General features: G+C 36.7%; 1 protein-coding gene across 5 annotated transcripts in view; it reads left to right on the top strand.

Moving 5' to 3' along the window:
* NEO1 (neogenin 1) overlaps positions 1-16,827 on the top strand; it is a 213,248-nt gene that overhangs the window by 65,754 nt on the left and 130,667 nt on the right. The window lies entirely within an intron of this gene.

The following is a 16,827-nucleotide window of genomic DNA, read 5'->3' as shown; positions in this document are numbered from 1 at the left end:
GGACTGTATATCTCTTTTTGCTAGCTTAAAGTTGTCATAGATTCTATTCATCTAAGTGGCTTAATGTGTGGGTATTTTTCAGGAAATGCTGAAGATCAGGAAAACTGAAATGAATGGAGTAAAAAAAGAAAGTCAGGTGCATGTAATCACAATGAAAATTTACTACAGCTTAAAAGGGGGAAAAAAAGAGTAGGGTTCTACTTTCTTTATATATAAATACCCTTAAAAATAAATCTCAACATATAAGCAGCGAGAGAAACTTATCTGTCCTCTGTCATGAAACATTTGGGAAGGTCCCAGAAGCTAGCGTTGTGTACAATCCCTAAAGAACTGGAAGAGTGGTGGAGAAAGCAGGAGTGCTGGGGTTTTGTATTTCTCTGTTTCTTGAGTATCAGGTGTGAACAAGGAAGTTTGAAAAGTAACAAACTATAAAAGGCTTAAAACTTTCTTGACAGACATTAAGAAGCCCAAGTCATAACCTCAACTTTTGGTGTTTTGAGTAACCTTTAGATATGACTTGGTAATAGCATGTATTTAGGGGGTAGAAAGCAGTAAGTAGGTGAAGTTTGCAGGTGAAAATAAAGTATATGACTGGAGAAAGTGATCTGTTTTCAGAATGTCATTTGCTTATATCTCAGGGATCAGGAGTGTCACACTGTAAGTGTTTTGTAAACAGTATAGCTGGAAGAGACTTACAATTACTTTGTAAGAGTGAGACTTCAAAAACCAACAAAAAAAGGTAAACTAAAGCAATGTAACTAGGAAAGAAGCCTATGAAACAATTTTCTTTTGCTTCTCTAATGATGTTTGTCAGCCTTTTTCAGTTTTTCCTTTGCTTAATAAGTGTCTTGAGGTAATGAATTCTTTCTGACTAGTGCTACAGCATCTCCCAGAGCTGCTGCTTACTGTCATTTATATTCTGATGATGTTTCGATTAAGTTAGCTTGTGGCATTGTTGTGAAACATCAGAAACGTCAGAAATAAATTTAAAAAAAATTGGGGTTTTATACCTTAAAGGAGTGACTTGCAGAGTCTCTGAATGAGAATACATTTCTAAGTTTGTTGGCAATGAGGACTATAAAAGCAGTTCTCACACACTTATCTCTGGCAATTACCACCTTCTTACATTTCTGCGGTCATGATTAATTCTGTTGCTTTCTACATGAGATCATTCAGCATCTTGCTTCTGTTATTGTTCTGGTCTATATGATCATTAGGTAAGCTTAATGGGGTTAAAAATGAAGGTAATCCAAAATATCTTCAAAATTTGCAGTTCAATTTTCCTGTATCAATGTAGAAGATAATATTTTAATTGATAGTTTTTAAAACGATGGAATCTTTAAGAGCCTTTTAGTATTAAAAAAAAACAAACCAAAACAATGCAATTCTGGTGAGTTTTGTTTTCAAAAAATCTTTGCTAGAAAAGTGGACAAATACAGTCTAACCCAAGCCAATACTAATGTTTAGCACACAAGTAGTTGCCCCTTTGTCTCATGTTGGCCTAACGGCTGTATTAGAAGATTATTCATCAATTCCATGCAATAAAAATGGTAACTTTTTTGTTCAGAACTAGAGGAAATGCTCTTGATGCATGTTCTGCATTGTCTTATGCCATCCTGTTGTTAGAACCTGCACAACAGCATTCTCTGGCTGCAGTGTGCATAAGTTGTTCTGCTGCTCCAAAAGATTTGTCAAATGTAGGTGCGTGAAAACCTATTTACTAACTCAGTTAAGTGCCAAGAACTGTGCAAGATTACACAGAGTTTAATCGTTTAGTTGGGGGGAAGGGTAGCGTTGGTTGCTGAAGGCTTTGGAATAAGAGATGGAATATTTAAATTCTGGCTTAACTGTATTGCTTTTCTTGACCTTATTTGGATTCCCCAGTTTTATCAGTGGTTTTTAATATTTCTCCACCCCCACCCCACCCCCCCCCTTCTTTTAATTGGAAGCTTTCAGGCTGAGGTAAGCGTGGGGATAGTTAGCATAGTAAGGTCTCTCCTCGGCCTCAAGGTAACAGTGGGAGGCAGCTAATTCCCTTCCTAATTGAGCAGTGGTGTGTTGAATTCGTATGTTGTGTGTGACTATTGTACTCCGATGTGCCTGATCTCTTTAAAAGATAATATTATGAAGTATAGCTTGCATGTTTTAACTGCTTCTTATTTATTAAATAACTTCATTGCCTGAAAATGACAAATTCTGCTGAGTAATGTAGGCCAGGGCAAAGAAAATCCAGTAAAAACATGCTGTGTTCTATCATACATATGAATGAATATAGGGTTTGAGTTTTTAGTCTTATAATTGCATTGTTTTCCCTAACAGCTGATAAATAATGCTGAGCAATCTACTGGAGTGAGTCTTGCATCAAGGTCTAAAGGCTGATAAATTTTGATAAATTTCTCAAATTATTTAAAGAACTTTTTATATGTCATAGTTTGACGGATCTAAAATTTTTGGTCAGAAACTTCAGTCAGAAACTGAAGCTCTCTTATTGCCATAGGATGACAGATACTGATAATGCAAGGTGACAGAGAGGGGCTTAGTCAACCCTTGTATGAAAAAATCAAACCAAAACACACACTGTCAATACCTGAGTGTGGACTGTTCAGACAGTGACTGAATGCTTTATGTTAGAGACCTACTTTCTTGGTTTCTTGCTTCAATTTATGTTTTTGACACAGTGCTATAAATGTGTCATGACAGGGGAAAATTAATGATGGCGTGGATTGGCAAGTTTGTAGTGCGTTTGACAATGTGCTTTTAAAGAACCTTTTCCATACGTGATAATAGATGAGAAGCCTTTACTCTTCAGGTTTTTTGAGGTGCGAGAATCAAAGTTTCTGTGGCAACTGTGATTCCTATAGAAATTGATCTTTTCCTTCTTTAATCTAGATTCTCATGTGATTTTAAAAAAACATGTCAGAAGTTATGATAAAATTTTACATTATGAAGAATACTTTAAATCAGCACGATTAGCCTGTAACTTGAAATTGTATGCTACTTCACCTTGATAGTAAGTTATTTACTGTTCTACCAGACTTCCAATTGAAAAGATTTTATTTTTAGGAATTGCAAACAGCAAGAAATTTGTCAGTTTTCTTTAATGATCAGTAGTTTCAGGATACATGTATCTCTCTCTCCTATTAAGTGTGTGCTTCCACATTTTGTTCTTTCTAGCAAATGAAGGTTGAGATTGTCATTGCCAGTGTTTCTTTCCTTCTTTGCTTCCTCTTGCCATGCAAACTTAACCATGTTATCATGCTCTGAACTGGATTTGTGAAATAATTCATTTATTTTTAACAATGGTTTTGCTTTCTTTCTTTGAAACCACACAAACATCAGGGTAGTGGAGGGAGATAGTGTGGTGGTCATATAGTCCATGTAATTTTGAGGTTTTGCCATTTTTATGATGGATTTGAACTAGGGAAAGTCAAAGGAACTGCCTAATTCATGTAAAGCCCCAACACTTTTTAATCAGTGCCTTACTACAGGATGTTTTTTTAATTGGCTTTTGAAATGCAAATCTGTCTTTTGATACTTAAGTACCAGTTAGATCTTAAGAAGTGTGAAGGGTTGGAATAGCTCTTACAAAGCACAGATTAAAAAAAAAAAGCTTACAAAATTTTGTGGAACTGTGACTGTAATTCATCTTGGAAAAATACATTTGTATGTATTTTAGTAAAAAGTATAATGATAGTAGCTTAAAAATATTCCTGAGATGATATTTTTTCCAGTCACTATTTATTACTACTTAGTTAAAGCTTTCATAGAGCTTTTATTAAGAGAACAGGTATACAAAGATCTAAAAGGTCTGAAGCGTGACAGTGGCACTGAGTTTCTTCATACAGATTTCAGTTCTATATATCCATTTAAAGACTTTTCACTAGATTATTTATTTCAGCTCTTGTCTTTTTTTCCACAAGTGAATCCATCTGTTTTTCTTCCTCTTCTTCCACTTACCTTTGCATTTAATAATACTTGGCTTTGAGCTTTATATGTAATTTGCTTGGTTGTGATGAAGTAGCTGTATCGCTGCCCTGATAACTTTAGGTATGTCCGAGTTCCATTAATTCAAAAAGCACTTGGTGATGACTTATGACCTTCTTTTTTTTTTCTCCCACCTTGATTAAATAATCTCTTCATATTATTGTTTCTCATTTAAATATTCATAGATTTTTTTATTTTCAAACCTTCATTTTGTTATTACTTTTAGAAAAAGTACAGGCAAATCACTTCTGTTAAGAGATATTGCTGCCCTGTAGTATCAAAATCTAAAAGGGTTCAATAATCAGAAAAGGCAGATTTGTATTTAGTAAAAATGTAATCCTTCTTTTGGAACCATCTAAAAACATTGCAGGTGCAGCACCATCCAGAATGAGCATTGTTTCTTCCTGAAAAGTAATTGTGAAAACTATCATGGTAAAGCTTCAAGTATTGTTTTGTGTTGAAAACACAAACACTGAAACTTGATAGACTTCCTGTTTTTCCATTTACAGCTAGTGATAACTGAGTGACTTGGGTGGGTTGAGGCACATCAGGTACATACTTGGAAGAAAGATTTGGAGTTTAATTCCAAGTATGCTTGAGCACTTCGTGCTCCTCGGCACGGTGTTCTCTGTAGTTCTCTGCTTTTCTGACTTCAATAAGTCTTCCTCCTCCTGCTAGTTCATTCAGCAAGTTGTGTAGCTCAGACTTTACCAGACTGCTGAAGCCTCTTTGGATCCTACTGGTGTGGCATGGGGGAGGGATCGTTGCAATTTCATTAATAAAATTTGTCTTCACTGTTTTTTCAGAACTTCATTTAAAACCTTTGTAGTATTGTTGTTGTCTGTGAAATCAAGTATCTGAAGGCTAAATGTCAGAATGTGTTAACTATGCAATTACCTGTCCCTTTGTATATGGTGTGGTCGTATCCACATGATCTGCAGTACACAATCACTTTCACTCCTGCTGCTCACCTGTCTCTGTCCACATAGAGAATCAAACTCAGGGGGTAGGAAACAGGATAGGCTTGTGTGGTGAAAGAAATGCTCCATGATATTGCTCCCCCAGTTCTCATACAGCTTAGAAGATACATAAGTGAAGATGAATCCTTAGGGAGCAGGAGATTTAAGACCAGAGGAGGAAAGCTGTGAACTGTATTCTCTAACCTGCTGTATAGCATTGCACAGAACCTCTCAATAATGAGGGTGTCAAGCCCTTGAGTTGTGCTTGACCAATGAGATTTACTTGATGTCAGTACATCAAATGCAGAGAATGAACTTAACTTGAGAAATTGTTCCAAGTTTTAGATGGCTAGATTGCCTCTTTAAGGTTTATTTGCATCTTGAATATATTTAGCTTTGGGCTTCCAAACTGATGACTAGAAGAGCTGTCTTCTATAACTGCCACTGAAATTATAGGAGGCCTGGATGAGCATCTACTGTGGTATTTAATTTAATGTAATGTGGCTTGGAGGAATTAATTGAGTTATGAACCAGGAGATGCTGATGTCTAATCCTGCTTCTGTTGCGGGCTCATTATATGGTCTCAAGAAGATCTCCATGCTTTGCTTTGTTCTCAATGGGCTACTAAAGAATTTCTCTTCAATCAATTTGGAGTATTACTTTTTATAATGTACCAAGATGCTGTAAATGAGTACGCTGAGAGAAGACCATGTAGAAATAAGTAATTTTGTATCCATTACAGTTTTTGGATGATACACGGTAGGCAAAGTTGTGGCCAAGAAATGATTATCCAGGACAGGATTATTCCCTGAGCACAGCTTGTGGGAGGGAGGAGGACGTGAATGGATGTGTTCTTACAATTAAAGCTAGGTCACTGCATGGCACATCATCAAGGAGGTGTGTTGTGGTTGTGATAACTTAATTTCTGGTATGTTCTAGTATTTAGCTATTTAATATCAAAGTAATTTATTTATGTAGAAACAATGGTGCATAGCTAAGAATTTTGCTCAAATGTTAATTCGGGTTGAAATTATGTTTGCTTTTTGCCATAACTACTAAGAACTGCATAAAAGTAGCCAGGTTGTATGTTTCTGGAATCGCATGTCATTTGCAAAGTTTGCCTAACTTTGAAGAGTACACCTGAACAGCATTTTTTTTCTTACTAGACTGTGTGTGTGTCTGTGCCATCCCTAAAGGATAAAAGAGAAGCTTAGTTCAGTGGCTGAGCAGAACAAACTATGTGCATATACCAGCTCCTTGGAGATGCAGTTAGGTTAAAAATAACAGCACTCTTTTTACTCAGTATTGCCTATTTTCTTTAAAAGTGAGGGGAAAAAGAATCTTGATCTGATCTTGATGAATAAAGAACCTTCTGTACCTTGGAATTGGAAAAAGCCTAAGAGCATAGATACTTCAGTGCAGGGTACTTAAGAGCACTTAACCAGTAAAAGTAAGTGACATGGGTGATAAATTTTCCTTGCAAAAATACATTTTCTGTGAAAAAAACATCTGCATTTTTCATAAATTGGCTTCGATCAAAATGCACTCCTGGTCAATGACAAGTAAATGGGAAAGGTGGTTTTAACAAAACTGCGGTTTGTACAGTTTCTGTCAGCTGTTATTAAAAACATGAGAGTTTAGACCTTTAAGACAAGAAATGTTTTACCTTATATGTCATTCTAAATTCTTACAATCCCCATTTGTCCAGTTAAAGTAGGAAAAAAACCCCAAAAAACTGTGTGAGCCCTTGGACTGATCTATATTGATACTTGGACTGAAAGCAAAGATCCAGATTCAGAACTATTATAAATATTTTCAGTGTAAGGTTAGGAAAAAAAATTCATAGACTCTGTCATCATTTACGTTTTCCTTTTGAACAGTAGCTGCGTAAATCTGGGAGATGGGAACCGAAGTGATCAAAGTAATTTGTGATACTGAGTGCTTCGCTCTTTGGGTACGCAACCTGAAAAGGTTTGCCTTTGAGAGACTGCTGGGGTACAATCTTCTTCCTTTCCAACAAAACCCAAACAAATGCCAAAACAAAATGATGTTGATGTTTTACTCTGATCTTGAATGACTCGTATACCTCGTGCATGGTATTAGAGAATTAGGGTACAGTTTTTCTTCCAGAATGTGGTTGATTTTAATTCTTTTTAGGGCTGTGGCAGGAGGGACTTGGAATTGCTCATGACTGAAATAATTATTTTAAAATGAATCAGTAGAAATCTAATCAAACTATATCTGTGTTATTTCATATGTCAACTGAAAGTGTTGGAGAGATCAGCAGGGTATCAACATGTAAATTCTCTAGACTTAGGAGAGGAAGAAGTGTTACTTCTGATCCAGGATCTGTTCCCTCCTGGGCAACAATTGGTCTGTCCCTCTTATTTTTACGGTGTGCATGCCAGGAATTGCTTCCTGTAATTCCTCGAGCCAGATTTCAAATCCTTGTCTATCCAGTTAATTTATCATGCTTTTTAGAGTGCTGTGTTCTCTCCAGCAACTTATATGAAAGCAGTATACCAAGTTATGATTTAATATCAGACAGCTTCTTGCTACATCCAAAGCCGAAAGCTGTACAATTGGTCTGCAGCTGAACTGATTATTGTAATCGTGGGTGAAAGCCCACAGCAGGAGAATTTTAGATCTGCTTGTTTTTAAACTCTTCATCGATATTTAATGATCAAGTTATAGCCTAGGTGAAGAGATTCTAATTTGCTAGTTGAATGATATTAAAACCACTGTTCCTATTTAAAAATGCAGGTTTTCTTAAGCTTCTGTGTTTAAAATTTATTACACCTAATATCGAATAAAATCAAACAGCCTATTTTGACTAATACTACCCCTGTCCCTAATTGTGTGGGTCAGCGAGATAGTTAAAGCTTATTTGTGCTTGTTGGAGGGTAATGAAACTTCTCCTGTAGCTATAGGAGAGGGGGCCCAAGTAGATCTGTAGCACTTGTGCCTGAACTTTCTGTTTTAGTAACAAATTAATATTACTGTTCAGAAAAAAATGAACTAGTATGTATTTTCTAGAATGGTGTTAATGTTTAGTGCAATGAGAAATCCTTTTCTAAGCCCAGTCAGAAAAAGGTGGGGCAATGATTATGGATCCTTTTCTCAGGTGGGCAGATGCAGGAAAAAAAATTCCAAATTGGTGAAACCTCAGATAGCCATTACCAGCTATCCTGTTAACATGAAGTGGAAATTTCCCTTCTTGCTGCAATGTCTTGTTCAAGACTGTTGTGGTAGCTAATCTTCTTGATTCTTAAACACACAGCAGTGAAGTGTTTAAATTCTGTGGTCATTCTTGAAGTAAAGATTTTCTTAATTAGGCATTATCTTTAGGTGCAACATTCCATGTCATTATAAACCTGAAAGATTAGGTTTTATCAGTTTACTGGTTTGCAATTTAAATTAAGTCTTGTAATTAGCAAAGAAAGTATAATTTGTGTGTTTGGTTAATGGACAAAATTGTCTTTATGTTAATGTACTTAAAAAAAATATAAACTTACTGTAAATCATAAAAAAAATTAAAGCTCTTTGCAGTATACATTCAAATCTTGACCTTTGGTTTTGAAAACATGGAAGGCACTATAGTTAATCTCTAGAGAAGCATGAATTCTGTGAAAGGGATCTTCAGTGCCAAATTTCTAAAATCACTCGGGTTTATAGTAGGTGATCTGTTGATGGGTGATTCTAAATGGTGATACAAAAGTAGAGTGTGAGAGCATATTGATGATGCATCAACGCCCCTAAACAAGAAAGCTGGACGAACTTTGTTTAGATTAGCTTTCTCATTTGTTAATATTATCACTCAAATTTGTATTTTTCCTTATTTATGTTCTGCATGTCAGCACCACCAGTCCCTTTTGTAATTTTGTTTGACAAGTTTTTGCGTTGATTGCTCACTAAATCCCAAACTGTCAGGCAAGTGATAGTTACATATGCAGCCTGTATTCTTAAATCACTGCATTTTGTAGTGTGGGATTCAACAAAATGTTTCAGCTTTAGTTAGTCAGTGTAAAAGTGAAGGGTCTCCACGCTGTCATTGTTCAGATTTTTGATCAACTGAATATTGCATTTTGAAAATGGTAATAACTTGTACTATCACACCTACCCAAATGAAAGATGACACAAAAGCAGTAAGGGTAAGGAATACCATGGCAGAAGTGTGTGTATGATAAATTCTTTATTTTTTCATAATAGAAATTCAAGAGGAAGTTTAATGACACTGAAAAGGAAACAAAATGGAAGAAAATTATTTTTAACAAGGAAGAATTAAGTTATGAAACTTGCTATGGTTGATTTCAGTGAGGTTAGTTCTTGGTAACATTCTTAAAAGCATAAGGTATGTCTTATCATTCACGTAAGTACACTAGAAATAAAAATGTGAAAAATTATTTAAAAAACCCACGCAACTACTACTTATTTGCATATATAAACCGCTATTTTTGGGGGGAGCACAGGGAAATGTCTCTAGATAATTTATAGGTTTCTGTAAAGGTGTTGCTCTTCCTTCTCTAATAGCTTCTGAAGTCACATTCCTGGATTAGATGCACCATCAGTCTGCTCTTTTGTGACTGTTCTTAAATTGAACACATAAAAAATAAAGCAAAGGCAGGCTTCATTATAGAGAGACCTTTAAAAAGCTATCTCTGATATGATGAGCTTAATTGCCAGCAACTGTCCATGATTCAAGGGTCAGCAGTGTGATAATCCACACCTTAGCTGTTTTTCGCTGGATTCCTTTGATTGAACTACAGTTTTGTTGAATAATTTGCTAGTTATACTCCTTTAGTGTTTCTCCTCCTTTTCTGCCATGCGTCCTTGTTGTCTCTAGACATCATCTTTTTCAGCTGGATGTTTGTATCTGTAGAAGTTCTTTCTCCTTTGTATTTATTTCCTGTTCTGTCAGTCTTCAAGTACTCTATTTTTGAGGGGTTTCTTTGCTACTCATAGATTCTGAGTATTTCTCTGAAATTGTTTAGGTTATTTCCTATCTCTAAATGTCTGTTGTCAGGTACCAGCTGTCTTTGTCACTGTCTATAGAGCTGCCTGCAAAAGTTTTCCTGATCTTTCCTTTCTTCCATTTTCTTGGTAAATTTATCATGACAGTCCTCTCTGTGCATTAATCTTCTTTGAATAGCTTGTTCACAAGAGCTTTCATAATTGATAGCCTCGCCTGGATCTAAAATTATTTAACCTGTCAAGCTCCTTTCTTTCACCAAAATACTCGGATCTTATTCTTCTTTTGTTATGGCTATTGATTTTGTTTTAGAGTAATTGTGAGCCTGTATTTTTTTTTTAAGGCAGTCTATTGATCAAGACCTGAGGTTTCTTAAATGACAAGGCAATCTGCATACCTTATCTTAAGATCTTCTCTTAAAATCCCACAGTGCTTTCTCCATTATCCTTGTTACTAGAATGATCTTCAACAGTACCAAATAAATTATGCCATAGTTTGCACCCCCTCAGTTCATTTTTCTGTGGTATTAGAAATGTCTACTTACCACATTTCTCAGTGTGTATATAGATCAAATTCATTGTGGCTACTGCAGCTTTTCCTGCCACCTTGAACTGCTGCTATTGATGCTGGAGCTTTTATTTTCTTTGGCCCTTTAATTGCAAGTCCTGTTTCTGATTTTAATGGTGCTATTATTTCACCTAGTCCATTAGCAGAATTATTTTTTCTCCTATATTCCTGTGCCATTTCTTGCAGCACTTTCTGAGCCTGACATTCCGCTGTGCCATGGACAATACCCCCCACCTCACCTCCAGTTACGTTTATTATAGTTTATGGTTGTCCTCAATTACCTCTGTATCTTTGAAGATCTTCCTTGAATTACCTTTCTTGTTCCCATTTCATTCCTGGAATAATTTACTGATCTCTTCTTGATATCACCTGACTATAATTTGGATTTGCTTGTTTAGCCTTGGTCTATTCTCTAGTCTTGTCCTTGTTTTTCAACACTTTCAATACCTTATCAAAGATCAGGTCTTCATTTCTGATGTCTTTTGTTTTCTCCAAAGGGTTTCTGAGCTACTTCCGTTGAGGAAGGCTGGATTAACTTCTTGCTTAGCATTTCTCCCTTCTACATGATTAGTTTTTTTTTAAATATAGCTGAACCTTATTACAGTAGGAGGCTTTCCTTAACTGCGTTGCTCATAGCTTGAGCAGCTATACACTTCCAGTTATCTTCATCAGAAATTCTGCTGGGACACATTCTGCAGTTGCAGAGCAATCTTGTTAAGACTGTGAGGCTGTCCGATTTTCATTATTGTTGGTGACCTGCTGTTAAGATATGCTTCCATAGCTCAGAAAGGACAAATACGTTTGAGCAATCATAAATTAGTTTTCAATATGAAATTCCTCATGCTTGGTAGCCTACTCAAATTTTTTTTTTTTCTTCCAAGTCAAAAGTATTTGATCTTCCAATTTCTTTGTTCTCCCTATCTTTCATTTTGAAGTTACCAGGCACCAGATGTTCATTCCTTCTCAGAACCGATCCTGTTCATAAACAAATATGTTTGGTAGAGGAATTTTCTTCTACCGCTTCTCCTGGAGCTGCAGCTAGTCAGGCTGTAAGCCTGGATCATCGCTACAGACTTGGGATATCACAAAGCATAGCAATCATACACTCACCTGTTTCAGGGTTTTGGATTTTTTTTGTTAGGAACCCGTACCCCAGTTGATACAATATCAGGATGTACATCATGTCTGCCCTTTATTTCTTGGACTGTTTTAGTACTTCGTTATTCCTGGGACTTCTGTCAAAGGTAGTGTTTGGCAAAGTGGCATCATAAAATTATTTCTAGATGTTTGACTTATCTCTTACTCAATATTGTGCTGTCAGTCATGAGTCTAGTGGTTTCACCAAGATTATCGTACTGACTCTTTTGTCTCACTTCTTTTCTGTGAGAGAAGCTCATGTGGGATTACTGTGTCCTGGTTTGGGTGTCAAGAGTTGTTCCAGGCTAAGCTAAGTTTCTTAAGAAAAAGTCAGGATCTCTCTCTATATTTTTTTCCATTGATGGACTGAGTTCAACAGGTACTCTGAGCTTTCTGTGTCCTGGTTCAAAATAAGAATTGATCTGTAATACTCTCTCAGATTTGATCACATCAGTTTGTGAGTTTTTTGACATCTACATGGCTGTGTTCTTATGCTGTTGTATTTCAGTTTGGGCTTCCAGGATACTAGGTCTTGCAAAGTCTACCACTGGTATGTAAAGGACAACTATATAAACACTTTTTGTTCAAAATAAATTCTGTGAGAAACTTTTTTGCCAGATAAAACGTTAGAATATTCTGATGTGTTTTACTAGTCCGAACACCCTCTTAAATTTTTGTATGTGTGGTTTCTTAGTTTTGTTTTTAATTTGTGGTTCTGTGGCAAATCTTGGATCCAAGTCTGAGAGGGGATGGTGGCAACCTCAGATTTGTGTAATCTGACCCTGTGCTCCAGGGCATGATCAATTTTGCTCTAACTTTCCCTGTTAGAAGTTTGTTTTGACAGATGTAATTCTGTTCCTCTTTGCACAATATTTTCTGCAATATTTTGTTATATCTCTGCATAGTTTTCTGTATAGCTTCCCCGTATCATAGCGTCATAGGATAATCAAGCTTGGAAGGGGCCTCGGGAGATCTCTAGTTCAATCTAGTTCAAAATAGCTCTGAGGTCATACAGGGTTACTCTGTGTGTGTTAATTATAAGCATATAGGTAGATATGTCAATGTGTGTGTTACTGATATGTACAATGACATCCTCTCCCTTTTCCTCTGTTTCTTAATTCTGATCAAGGGATACCTTTTTTAAACCAGTATATGCCATGTTAATTACGTTACCAAGTCTGTGTTTAATGAAGTCAGAATTCTGATTACGTACTGAAATTTCTCATTCCTGTTGTGTATTCCGCATACTTCTCGCTTTAGTTTAGCCAACAAGATATTTGGTAAGTTTTCCTCTCTTCATGTTATAATCCTTCTAAGAATACTCTCTCTCCCCTGACTAGTTGTCTCCTGCCCAGATTTTAGGCCAGGTTGCATTCTCTCCTATCTAATTTGTCTAAGCAAGGGGAAAAAAATTACGTGCTAGTTCGTGTTTCTCCTTTGTAGAAACGACTAGAAGCATCTGGCCTTATCTTAATTCAGGTAGTTCTGGACTTCTGTTCTCCATGAGTGTTTTGTAATTATGAAGTCTAATGTATTTTCTAGTGAGATTCATGAAATATGTCTTATTAACAAAATTGTATTTTAAAACATGTTTCACACCTCTGCCACTCAGACAAATGATGCTGAATAATGTTCAAGCAAAGGAGAAGAAAAGGAGCTGTGATAATTTAATGAAGTGTCCACAGATGGCTGGACTTACTAATTTTTTTAACAAGGTTCGGGTGAAAAGCTGATATGCTAACAAAATATGCAACATCTTTAAAATCCACTGCTTCACTGAAGAATAACAGATATTGTAGCTATTTTAACAATAGGGTATCATGTTTCTATACTCCTTTACCTACCTGCATTGCTAAAATCTTGACGTTTCCCAAGAGGCTATTTTAATAAAGTAGTAATAGAGTTGTGGATTTGTTGTAAGTTCAAATTCGATTAGGCAAACAAGAATGGGGGAAAAATGAAAGTGTCTTAAAATTATCAGCAGTTTGCGTGATCATTCACAGTCTCTCTGTGTTTGAACAGAACAGTTTAATGCAGAAGGATTGTAAGGTGAAAGCTGTAGGGTGGCAGTGTTTGTAGACGATACTGCTGAAGTTAGTTTAGACTTGGGTAATTTATAAGAAGCTTGTGTAAGAGTAATGTTGGGCAACAGGAGTTTCATAGCTGGTACACAGGAGGTAGTAGGTTGGGAAAAACAGTCACCTACTCCTGTGTTTTACTTTTCCCTACTGCAATAGAAATAGTCGGGGAAAAAACAGGGAAAACATTTGCTGAGCACATTGAGATGCCACAGAAAAGCCTGAAACTAGCTTTGGGAAACAGTTGATTGTGTAAATGTGTAATAGTGTGTGTGTGTTTAGAGCTATTTAATGCTTGCCCAAAGTATTATGTTAAATTCCAGTCTGTGGAGTAGCAATAGAGGAAACTCAGGCATATGACAAAAATGCTTGCAAAGACTTGATCTGACAGGCTTGTGACCATGGAGTAAGGGTACACAACCCTGCCATGGGCAGGGAAAAAGTGAATTCCTGTGCAGCCTTCTTTTGCCCTTGAGAAAAGGAAGTTATTCTCTTTTCTTATTTTTGTTTTGCAGTCTTATTTGGCAAGATTGATGCCAAAGGGTTAGTAGGATTCTAGAGAGGATTAAATGTGTGTATGGTAATAGCATCTGTGTTAAATAAAACGAAGCATTTGCAGTGACTGCTGACAGTCAGTATTTAGAGCAGAAAGGAAGCATTTACTCAGAAGTTAGTTACAACATTGTCATATAAGCAAGTTACTTAGTAATTGTTGATTATGGAAGTTTTTTTTCTTTCAGCCACCTTGAAAATGATTGGCACTGACCATGGTTGCAGAGAGACTGCTGAACTAGATTAGCATCTGGCTCAGTGCAATGAATTCCTCCTCCTCCTGGAAAGTATAGGAGGTGAAATACTGGCTGCATTGAAGGCAGCAGACTACAGTCAGAATTTTTACCATATGTGTTTTCCAGGAGCATGGGAGTTGTTATTGTTCTAGGTACATCTTTGCTATTTCAGAAATTGAAACAATGGGCCACAAATCTCAGTGATGCTTAGATGGGGAATGCCATCTGAATGGAACAAATTTACATTAAGTAGATTGTTCATTCACATTCCTACCATTGCTCTAGTCTTTTGATAAGGAGAGGGGAGAGACAAAAGGGAAGGAGAAAATAGGGACAGAGTTGACACCACCCCTGTCTACCCCTGCCATTTGCATTGTCCTAGCAGAAAATTTGAAGCATCTAATTCCTATTGTATATATGTGAGAATCACACTGTTGCTTATGTGTTCTCCTACCAGTATTTAGAGAACATTCCAAGTGGAAAATCATCCTTCCTAAATTGAGTTTATTAACCTAGGTCAGTAGTATTTCCCTTCAGTTTCCTGAAATCGATACATAATGTATTTGTGCTGCTATGGGATGATTAATGTATGTACAAACATGAAAAAAAAATCTTTAATATCAGAGCCCCAAAATATAATGTATCATTTTTTTAATTTAGCAAAAGACGGGGTAGTATCTTCAACTGAATGTCTTGCAACATGTGGGTGAAGTGGGTGCTGCTTGCTCATTAGAAATGTAACTAAGTTTCAATAAATCTTCTTGCGTAGTCTTGTTGATTGAAGTGATTGGGAAATACAAACACTGAGAAAAAAGTACCATTTTTTTTTAAATTTAACTTTTAAAAAATAGTTTTAAATGTGTTTGTAGTTTAAATAGACTGAATTCACTTACATGGTAATGCAGTTGAAAACAATTGTAGAAAGTTAAGGAAATGCAGGCTTACAAGTCAATCGGTTGATATTTTGAAAACAGAAGCTCTGTAATGGAAAGACTCTGGACTAGTACATGAAAGGGTATTTTCTAGTAGTATACTGCTGCAGGAGGTATGCTAGCACTCTGGGACCTGTTAGTGTGTTTATAAACAGGTCTCAGAATTAATAGTAATTAAGGCTTATATTTAGAGCGACTTTTGCAATACATCATTATTGTTTTGTGGTTGTCTGTTCGCTAAAGCAAAAGGGTACTCCTCCACAACAGAGGCTTTTAAGCAGTACAAATTGCAAATAATCATAGAATAAGAGAAAATTACTCTTTAGGACAAAATTATAGTCTAGGTTAAAATATATATTTTTAAAAACACACAGAACAAAGATCAAATAAGGGTTTTACTAGCATTTCAGATGACCTGGAAAATGAACTGTAATTTCATTGCTAGTGAGTAATGAAACCATCTTAAACAAAGCTTATTTAACCTTAATGGAGTACCTGCACACAGCAGAATATACAATGCCTATCTTGTCCAAAAAGTGAATAGAACTAGTAAGGGATTTAAATTAAAGCATAGTTGAGCTTTATGTTAGAAATTGCAGGGCTTTATTCCTCCAATAATCACAGAATCACAGAATCGTATAGGTTGGAAAATACCTTTAAGATCATAGAGTCCAACCGTAACCCTAACACTACCAAGACCACCACTACACCATGTCCCTAAGCACCTCATGCAAAAGTCTTTTAAATACCTCCAGGGATGGCGACTCAACCACTTCCCCGGGCAGCCTGTTCCAATGCTTGACCACCCTTTCAGTGAAGTAAAATTTCCTCATATCCAGTCTAAACCTCCCCCGGCACAACTTGAGGCCATTTCCTCTCGTCCTATCATTTCTTACCTGGGAGAAGAGACCAACCCCCACCTCTCTGCAACCTCCTTTCAAGTAGTTGTAGAGAGCAATAAGGTCTCCCCTCAGCCTTCTTTTCTCCAGGCTAAACAACCCCAGTTCCCTCAGCCGCTGCTCATAAGACTTCTGCTCTAGACCCTTCACCAGCTTCGTTGCCCTTCTCTGGACATGCTCTGGCACCTCAATGTCACTCCTGTAGTGAGGGGCCCAAAACTGAACACAGTATTTGAGGTGCAGCCTCACCAGTGCCGAGTACAGGGGCACGATCACTTCCCTAGTCCTGCTGGCCGTGCTATTTTTGATACAAGCCAGGATGCCATTGGCTTTCTTGGCCACCTGGGCACACTGCTGGCTCATATTCAGGCGGCTGTCAACCAAGTTCTCACCTGTGCTATAAGTTGCCAATATAATGATCGTACAAGTGGTAGTTGTACAGGATAAAGAGATTGCAACAGCTGAGGTGAAAACAGAAGTCACAGTGCTCATCTGACAAAACGAAGAGGTCCCG

This window comes from Ciconia boyciana, chromosome 8, assembly GCF_034638445.1.
Source record: "Ciconia boyciana chromosome 8, ASM3463844v1, whole genome shotgun sequence".
Lineage (NCBI taxonomy): Eukaryota > Metazoa > Chordata > Aves > Ciconiiformes > Ciconiidae > Ciconia > Ciconia boyciana.
Note: the sequence above shows the minus strand (reverse complement) of the source record. Positions and strands in the feature narration are given on the sequence as shown.